General features: G+C 32.4%; 1 protein-coding gene and 1 long non-coding RNA gene across 4 annotated transcripts in view; both read right to left on the bottom strand.

Moving 5' to 3' along the window:
* The window catches only part of LOC109833625, an 86448-nt gene that overhangs the window by 64188 nt on the left and 11619 nt on the right, over positions 1 to 10641 (bottom strand). The gene's annotated exons all lie outside the window — the stretch shown is intronic.
* Positions 6742 to 10641, bottom strand: part of LOC109833629 — a 6299-nt gene continuing 2399 nt past the window's right edge. Inside the window, exon 2 of the long non-coding RNA XR_002245284.1 lies at positions 6742 to 7153. This is a non-coding gene — a long non-coding RNA (uncharacterized LOC109833629). The remainder of the gene's footprint in view (positions 7154 to 10641) is intronic.

Genomic DNA, 10641 nt, shown 5'->3' with positions numbered 1-10641 from the left:
AAAGAGAATGATGCACTAGACTGATATGAATCTTGCCAACTAGAATCGTGACTTTAAAAGGATCAAAACCTACTCAACGAAAAAAGAACCTTGGGAGATAACAACCAATGATGTTTCTATTTGTAATCTATATTACTAATATGTGTGACTTATGAGTAGAAACTCTAATTATGTTGACATTTGTACTTATATAGTTCATACTTCTTTTTGTTTATTTATTAACATACATGAACATCATTATTTGCATTATATCTACTACTAATATCATTATTATGAAAAAGAGGATAAAATGGTTTACATTGCTTGAAGATGTGAACCACGTGCATTATATTCTTTCTAGATTTTTCTCAAGTGAACCACTATAAGGCAAAAGCACAACATGGACAAATCTAAAGTAAATCTACTAATTAAAAAGATTTGGCACAGTTTGTCATATGAGAAATGATAAACGCATAATGTGTCAGGTCAAATTGTAGATTTAACAACCAAACTTGGATTGATGGTGAGTTCAAAACAGGGATACGGCAATGGGTCTTTTTGCAATTAGCTCAATTTAGAAAGAAATAATGCCCAGCATAGTTCAAACTACAAAATATCACCCGCCCAGCCATGGTATTGTCTTTTTCACTTGGACCGCAGCATGAGCAGGCATTACATATCTGCGAAGAAAATTCCAATAACAATTAATAAGAAACCTAATTAACGAAGCTGTAGAAAAGAAACATCAATAATTACTTCATTTTATAGATAGTAACAGGAGATGAAAGTCAGCAATCATAACAATGTGATAGAAATATCTGAGGCACTTAAGTTAGATCATGATCCCTCAAATTTGGAGTTGAGGTATGAGAACTGAGAAGACATATTTATCAAGTATCAAGTATAAAACTAATCTATTAACACTACCAATAATCATAATAAGCATAAATCTAATCTATTAACACTAGCGTAGAACTAAAATCAAGAAACCTATAATAAAATTGCCCATGTTCATTAAATAATGGGTAAATTTCACCCAAAAAAATCCCCAATAATATGGGGTGTTTCCCATTACAGCCCCCAACACTTTGTTTTTCCCACTAAAAACAAACATGTTTCCCAGATAACACCAAAATTGCTCCTCAGGCCAAAAAAAACCCTTTTCATTCATTTCAAAAAAAATTTGTCAGAAACAAACCTTCATTAAACAATTCATCTGTGATAGATTGCATAGCAAACATTCATTGAGGAAGCCTTTAATGCCTAAACAAAAAAACATAACTTGCAACAATATACAATAAATCCATACACTCAATTATTACAAATCAAAGGCCACTATAAACAACAAAACAATACAAAACAAAACAAACCAAAAAAAAAAAACAAAAAAAAGTTCATGTTTTATCACGGATGCTCGACAACATATTAGCTAAACTGCATGTCATAACATTTAGATGTAACATTTCTTCCCAGTTTGAGTATATTTGAGTAAAATTAGAGCAAGATATGATTGTGGCTTACATTAAAACCGAAATAAGTAAATTTCCAGATAGTCAAAGGGAAATAAGAATACAAAATTTAAATAATTCAGAATTAATGAAATTTACATTTAATATATAGAACAAATTCTGAATAATGAAAACTGCTTCAAATCTATACAACAAAAATTACCTCAAAATTCAACATATATAAACTTTGATAGATTTGAATACACAGAAATCTAATCAATAATTCAAGGAAAAAGTGCATTATGCACAAATTATCTTGAAAAAACTACATTAGCCCTAATTTCAAAATCAAGGTACCAGAAAGCAACGGTTTCAGAATAAGTCTCGCATTTGCAAGTCTACTTATCAAAGAATACTATGCAAATATACCACCAGAATCAGTTAACACGTAATAAAAGCTAAAAAAACAGCTAATAAGTTTATATATATGCAATAAAAGCTGAAAAAAGTTAGCATAGATTTTTCTCAAGTGAATGACTATAAGGCAAAAGCACAGCATGGACAAATCTAAAGTAATTCTACTGATTAAAAAGATTTGGCAAAGTTTATCATATTTCTTTTAGACTATATGCAAGAGTATATACCAAAAGACCAATATGGATAACATAAGAAGATATCATGAACCACAACCTAGGGAGACACACAAGCACAAATACATATGAACGCATGCAAATGCAAGCCCTCACAAGCGAGCACAACATATGGACACACAAACAAGCATATGAGAAATGATAAACGCATAAAGTGTCAGGTCAAATTTTAGATTTAACAACAAAACTTGGATTGATGGTGAGTTCAAAACAGGGATACGGCAATGGGTCTTTTTGCAATTAACCCAATTTAGAAAGAAAGAAAGCCCAGCATAGTTCAAACCACAAAATATCACCCGCCCAGCCATGGTATGGTCTTTTTCACTTGGACCGCAGCATGAGCAGACATTACATATCTGCGAAGAAAATTCCAATAACAATTAATAAGAAACCTAATTAACAAAGCCGCAGAAAATAAACATCAATAATTACTTCATTTATAGATAGTAACAGGAGATGAAAGACAGCAATCATAACAATGTGATAGAAATATCTGATGCACTTAAAGTTAGATCATGATCCCTAAAATTTGGAGTTGAGGTATGAGAACTGAGAAGGCATATTTATCAAGTATAAAACTAATCTATTAACAATACCAAACATCATAATAAGCATAAACCTAATCTATTAACACTAGCGTAAAACTAAAATCAAGAAACCTACAATAAAATTGCCCATGTTCATTAAATAATGGGTAAATTTCACCCAAAAAAATCCCCAATAATATGGGGTGTTTCCCATTACAGCCCCCAACACTTTGTTTTTCCCACTAAAAACAAACATGTTTCCCAGATAACACCAAAATTGCTCCTCGGGCCAAAAAAACATTTTTCATTCATTTCAAAAAAAAATTCTGTCAGAAACAAACCTAAATTAAACAATTCATCTGTGATAGATTGGATAGCAAACATTCATTGAGGAAGCCTTTAATGCCTAAACAAAAAAACATAACTTGCAACAATATACAATAAATCCATACACTCAATTATTACAAATCAAAGGCCACTATAAAGAACAAAACAATACAAAATAGAACAAACCAAAAACAAAAAAAATAAAAAAAACAGTTCATGTTTTATCACGGATGCTCGACAACATATTAACTAAATTGCATGTCATAACATTTAGATGTAACATTTTTTTCCCAGTTTGAGTATATTTGAGTGAAATTAGAGCAAGATATGATTGTGGCTTACAATAAAACCGAAATAAGTAAATTACTAGATAGTCGAAGGGAAATAAGAATACAAAATTTAAATGAGTCAGAATTAATGAAATTTACATTTAATATATAGAACAAATTCTGAATAATGAAAACTGCTTCAAATCTATATAACAAAAATCACCTCAAAATTCAACATATATAAACTTTGATATATTTGAATACACAGAAATCTAATCAAAAATTCAAGGAAAAAGTGCATTATGCACAAATTATCTTGAAAAAACTACATTACCCCTAATTTCAAAATCAAGGTACCAGAAAGCAACGGTTTCAGAATAAGTTTCGCATTTGCATGTCTACTTATCAAAGAATACTATGCAAATATACCACCAGAATCAGTTAACATGTAATCTCGCATTTGCATGTCTACTTATCAAAGAATACTATGCAAATATACCACCAGAATCAGTTAACATGTAATAAAAGCTAAAAAAACAGCTAATAAAAAGAATACTATGCAAATATACCACCAGAATCAGTTAACATGTAATAAAAGCTAAAAAAACAGCTAATAATTTTATATATATGCAATAAAATATGAAAAAAGTTAGCATCTTTCCAGTTAAGTAAAAATAAACAAAACTATAATCAAAGACAAAAATAAATAAATCCTCATAATATTTCAAGAGACCGGTAAGAGGCTAAAAGTCTCGCATTTGCATGTCTTCGTGTCAATGAATGCTAAGCAAATATACCTTCATAAACAGATAACATGCAATAAAAGCTAAAAAACAGTAAATAAGTTTATATATATATTATATGTATGCAATAAAAGCTAAAAAAAAATTAGTATCTTTTCAGTTTAGTAAAAATAAAGAAAACTACAATCAAACAAAAATAAATAATTACTCATAAGTAACAAACAAACTAAAAATTTCCCATGAGACAGGTAGCAGACTAAAAGATCAGACCTTGGTGACAAAACTCTGAATCTGGACGACCTACCTTTTGTCTTCAAGATCTATCGCATGAAAGCTGAAAGATGATAAAAGTGAGAGCATTAAAGAATGAAATTATCAATCTTTAAAGGTTAAATCAACAAATCTGAAAAAAAAAAGAAATCTTTACCTAAAACCGTGAACGACGACGAGATTCGAGGGAGGAGACGACGACGAGCTTCGAGGGCGGAGTCGACGGCGAGATTTGATGGAGGAGTAGCCGACGAGATTCAATCCCTTGATCAATTGGAGTCGGTTTTGAAGGATGAGAGTGAAAGAAAGCTCAGATCTGAAGGAGGCGGCGGACAAAAAGAGAATACCCCAGCCCTAAAACCCCACTCTTACCTATTTATATGTGTATAATGGGTGTCATTTGTAAAATAATATTTACATAAAAATTATTTGCAATAAGTTCAATTAGTAGGACTACCAAATCAAACAGTTAATGAACTACATTTTGTTAAATTTTCTATGAAATATTTATCAAATTAATAAACTACCGAATCAAACATATCTTAGGTTAAATTCTATTTATTTATAAACCAAATACTGAAAAATATTTGTTTAGTATTAAATAAAATATTGCTTCGAACTTATACTTAATTTATGATTTATAGCAAAATATTAAAATTATTTATAGCATAATATTTTTTTTAACATATTCAATATTTGCAGAATATAACTTAAAAACCGTGCTTTGCACGGGTCTAAATACTAGTTATAAGGAAAAATAGAGAAAAGGAAACTACTATAGAAAAAAGCGACATGAGCATCATAATTTTTTTAGGAAAATTGTAAGCATACCAACTTTTGTGTACTACTTTGATACTGATTGGGGGCTTACTTGAAAATGGTCGTTACTCTTTTGTAAGTGTACCAAAGTAGTAGAGAAATTAATAAATTATAGTAAGTCTTCCATTTTCTTCCATAAAAAACTTTACAGCCCCTAAGTAAAGACTTATCTGTGTCTGTTAAGGCACTGTTTGGCAACAAAAAAAAGTGTCTTATCTAAGAGCTTGTGTCTTATTGACTTGATCAATAAGCTAGATCTAAGAGCTTGTGTCTTATTGACTTGATCAATAAGCTAGTAGAGCTGTTTGGTGACCAAAAATAGGAGAAGATTATTTTGGAGATTGTGTCTTTTGGGTGACCAAAAATAGGAGAAGATTATTTTGGAGATTGTGTCTTTTGCAAGTAGCTTTTGGAAAGCTATCTAAGTAGCGTTTGTCTTTGGGGAAGGAGCTGCTAATTTTTTTTCTTTCGTTTTTGTCCCTAATATATAATTCTAATTTTATATCAATAATATTGCATGTCCTTTTTAGTTATTTAACATATTTAAGCTAGTTGTACAGCTATTTTTGCCAAACCGCTCTAGTCAATCAGCTAGCTACACAGCTATCAGTTTTCAGCTATAATTTCACAGCTTTCAGCTAGCTTAACAGCTTTCAGCTATAATCTCGCAGCTTTCAGCTAGTTTTGCCAAACATAGCCTAAATCATAGGAATCGATAAAAGCTACAACCTCTTCATCTCTCTCATTATATCTCACACTCCCTCCCCCAAATCCCGCCTGTATTGGAGATCTCTCTATGTTCCAAACCCTATATCAAATCCCCTAAAAAGTTGAATCGAAAAAAGGAAATTTTGTGGGTTTTCATCAGAAACCCTAAAGTTATGTTGATATGCTATCTGTTTCTTCTATTACACAAAAAATCCGGCCATACAATTGGTGTATTTTAACTTTTTTGGTTTACTTGTGTTTGATCTGCCTTCTCTCTCACACTTGAATCGTTCAATCGACCCCATTTGAAAGGTATAAAACCCTAGTCACTTCGATTTAATTGTTTTTTCTCCTAAAAAATATTTTTTTGGTAATATATGATTCTATGAAGATATATGTCGTATCTAAAATATAAAGTTATGTTTTTTACCATAAAAAAGGAGTCTTGTTGTTTGTTTCAAGATTTTATTGTTTTTATATGTGTGGATAGGATGAATATTTGATGCACGCAAATTATATGACAAACTTATTAGATATTGGACTATTTTGTGAACGCCAAATCTCAAAAAGTTGCTGTTCAGTTACGCTTAGAATACCATTTCCATTCAAGTGAAGAAAAAAAAAGTTGAAAAAAAATCGTAAGTTCTAGTAGCTCTCAATGCATAAGCTTATGCATGCAAGAGATAATCATAGTTTTTGTAGATAATTAATAATTTTCTTTAATGTTTAAATAACTGCTAGATTATGCAATTTTTTATAACCATACCATAAAAATCAGAGTCTTGGTTAATGTTTATATTTTCAGTTTCAATTACTGGTATATTAAAATCCATTTATAGATAGTACTTGCATGCTCATTAACTTTGGTATTGCATATGATTATGTACCTTCCTATTTATGCACAATTTACACATGTTAACGTCATTTGGTCCTGACAATGTAATCTTGAGACACACACACATAAAACAGAATGCTAGTCCAACTCAACTTCAAACTATTCATGTTAGCAAATAAATAAGATGGGTAGATTCAACTAGCATCGAACACAAGCATTCAGAGTTAACTAGACCACATCCTTCAGAAGTCCGTTAGTACAAAAAGACCCAAGTTTCTCGCTGCACCTGCATCCTAATTGCTATTCAAGATTGCAATTTTTATAAATTAACAGCATCTAGGTTCGTAGAAAAACAGTGTTTCCCGAAAAAAATAGGTCAAACACAAGTTTCCAACAATTCCAATCTTGCAAACTTAAATAAGTTATGCTATGGCAAGACAATGTGCACCTATAACGGCTCATTATGTCGTGCATTACTATGTAGCCTAATGATATTCCAACATGCATTTCATATGAGCACAATCACAACCCTCGAACAGCCAATGTGGCAAAAGTCCAATAATCTTGCAACTGAAAATCTATCACAAAAAAGCAGAATTATTAATTTCAGAGAAAAGAACAATTAAAAATGAAAAAAAAAACTCAATTAAGACAAAGATACCAGTTCCTGCATGTCTCCATAATTTCATTTATCATTTTTGCCAACAATAAACATCCATTTTGAGCATGTGTTGTGCATGGTGTGAGAGACGGTGCCAAAACACTGTTAATTTATTGCATCATATAAGAGGTGATCCCATCATGTTCTTGCATGTAAAGATACTTTTGAGTAGTGAGTACATAACTGAATAAGCAAACTATTTCATGGAAAGAATATGTGGACGTAAACATCAAGATCTCAACAAAGTATTGAACCCTTCAATGGAGGGTGCGAGTGTTGTTTCCCTATTGCTACGAGAGGGTTATTATACATAGAGAACACTGTATACACACAAACACGATCACATGCATGCGCATAGGAAAAAGTATTCCTAATGTGACACCTTATATCCAATCAAAGGAAACACGTCTCTTGATCCTAGGATTAGACTATTCCAATAAATAATCAGCTCCATTTATTATGATTTAAATGTTTAAAACATCTACAAAATAAAAATCATGATGCGTAACACATATTTTTCAGCGTCTCGGTAGTTATATTATCATAACACCATTATTTTAAAACCACTTAATGCATTATGCCTTTTTTTTTTTTTGCATACAATCTAAGGCATATAAATCAAAATGAATTGAATCGAGTAAACTGACTGCACATAATAAAGTTTTGGAGGCACTTTCTTAGATTTAGTCTAAGGTATCACCTTAGAAACACTTTTCCCCACACACAAAGATCACACCTTAGATTAAATCTAAGAGAGCGTCTCCAAGACTACATTATATGCAATCAATTTACTCGATCGTCATAATTTTAGAGAACGTTGTACATCTCTAGTTCAGTTTAGTAAAGCCAGGATGAGAATGTTGATTTCACTCTTCCAAAAAAAGGGTTATTATGAGAGAGAGAGAGAGAGAGAGCGAGAGAGAGGAGAGAGAGAGAGAGAGAGAGAGAGAGTATATATATATATATATATATATAATGATTAATGGGTATCATATATCATACGAGGGGATTCCCTCGTATACAATGATACTCATTAATCTCTATGAGTAAAAATATGTGTGTTTATCTGTGTGCGCGAGAGCATAATGGACATACTTGGTACCAAGCAGAAACTTGGTGCGTGGTAGTGAAATGACTAATTCTCATTCCACTTGAAAACAGTCCCCACTTATTTGCTCACTCATCAAATGGGTGGATGTAAAGTGGTCACATCACTACCCAGCACCAAATTTTGTGAGCTGGTATTTGGTACCAAGCATACTCATTATTAACATATATAAGGAGGGACGGAGGGAGATTGAAACCTTTGATGCAGGGATGGATGGTCAGAGTGTTGTTTCACTCTTGCAAGGAGAGCGTCATAATTTTAGAGAACGTTGTACATCTCTAGTTCAGTTTAGTAAAGCCAGGATGAGAATGTTGATTTCACTCTTCCAAGGAAAGGGTTATTATGAGAGAGAGAGAGAGAGAGAGAGAGAGAGAGAGAGAGAGATACTGCATCTAACTACAAAACATAATCAAGATGTATCACGTGTTATTTGTTTTGCATATAATTTCGTCTTAACACCTCAGAAGTCGTCCACAGAGCTTAAAAAAACAGAAAAGACTAAGAAATGCTAGCCTTCTATGAGTACTGATTATACTACTTTCTATTATCCCAAAGAAAATAAGTAGGCAGCATGTGGAATTATCCCGTGTGAGTACATGTTTGATGGTCGTGGTTTCATTGTTCTCATATAATTGCCAAGCATTGACCATCATGAATGTTTATATCAAAGATGTTTCTCTCACGTATTAAATAGCCAAAAAGAACTCAAGGAAAACCCATACAAAAGCTTATGACCAGGGAAATATATCATGATTGTAAAGGAAACCAGATGCTTCCAATGTGGAACTAGCCAATGTGGAATTATTTACATTTTCTGTAGTTACACATGGTTGTGAATATTGCATTTATTGAAAGCTTCAGATTCTATTAGTTTCATGGTTTTAGATGTCATACAAACTTTATTTTGAAATACTTGGTTGAAAGGTTTTGTGAGTGAATTTAATTTTCACATCGATTTCTGAATACACGAGGTTTAGAGGATCTTAACATCTACAATGTTAAATTAGCGGGGAAGTTAGTTTTCATCTAGGGTTTCAAGCATTTTACCTTTGTGATTGTGCATTAGTCACTATCTTTGGGGTTCCATCCTTTAGGGCTTGTTTGGATTGAGGGGAATGAGAGTGAAGGGATGTTAGGAGAACCATTCACCTCCATTCACTTTGTTTGGGAACACTTAGGAGGTGAAGTTAATTCACCATAGTTCCCCTTGGTTCACCCCCTAATAGTATAAAAATTGTTACCCCCAAATTGGGGTGTAACCAAGGGGAAGGGAATTCCCTTCCCTTCCCTTCTCTTCCCTTCACTCAGTTTCCCTTAACTTCCCTTCACCCCCTACAAATCCAAACAGGTCCTTAGGGCTTGTTTGGATTGAGGGGAATGAGGGTGAAGGGAAGTTAGGGGAACCATTCACCTCCATTCACCTTGTTTGGGAACACTTAGGAGGTGAAGTTAATTCACCCTAGTTCCCCTTGGCTCACCCCCTAATAGTATAAAATTTGTTACCCCCCAAATTGTGATATTAATCACAGTCAGAGGTGATTTAAAAACCACGGATTTTGACACTAACGTTTATACAAAATTTGATTATCAGGATGTACTGGAGTTGATGAAATAATTGAAATTTTATTCCATTAATGTAGATGTATTTTTCATCTTGATTCGATTATAAAATCATGTTCAGTGCATGTGGCTGCTCACATAAAATCTTTTATACTCCCTGGTGATAATTGCCTTGACTAGAAGGACTAAGAATGGTGAGGATAAGCAATTAGGTGTCCTTAATTTACATTGGTCGAGTACTAGGTCCAAATTCCTATCAAATTGAAAAGTTGAAATTATCTTGTACTTTGAAGTGGTCAAGTGAGGACATTAGTTACCGAAACATTTTCTTTGTTATTTGGAAGGACTTCTTTCATTTAGAAATTAACTTGTTAAGATTTTATTTCATTTATACTGATATATGGTTTAAAAATACTAGAGAACTATTGACATTTAAAGTGGTTAGTTCAAAAAATGGTAAAAATTTTTATGTTAGTTAATTGCTTGTGAATATAGATATTTTAGAAGATTTATTGTAAATTACAAACTCTCAACCATCAAAAGCTGGAGTTGGGGGTCTATGACTTTCAGTGGCATTGAATCATGAAGTGTTCGTCGCCACCTTTCGCGAGACTTACTATGTCAATGAGTAATACCTCTGTCACCCCTCCAAACAGCCCAAGAGCTTTTCAAACTTCCTTGCTTTTCGTATTTTCTTATGTTTTTTAACTTTTGCTTCTTTATTTTCTAATTTTCTC

Source organism: Asparagus officinalis, chromosome 3, assembly GCF_001876935.1.
Source record: "Asparagus officinalis chromosome 3, Aspof.V1, whole genome shotgun sequence".
In the NCBI taxonomy this organism is placed as follows: domain Eukaryota; kingdom Viridiplantae; phylum Streptophyta; class Magnoliopsida; order Asparagales; family Asparagaceae; genus Asparagus; species Asparagus officinalis.
This window is presented reverse-complemented; position numbering and strand designations above follow the sequence as displayed.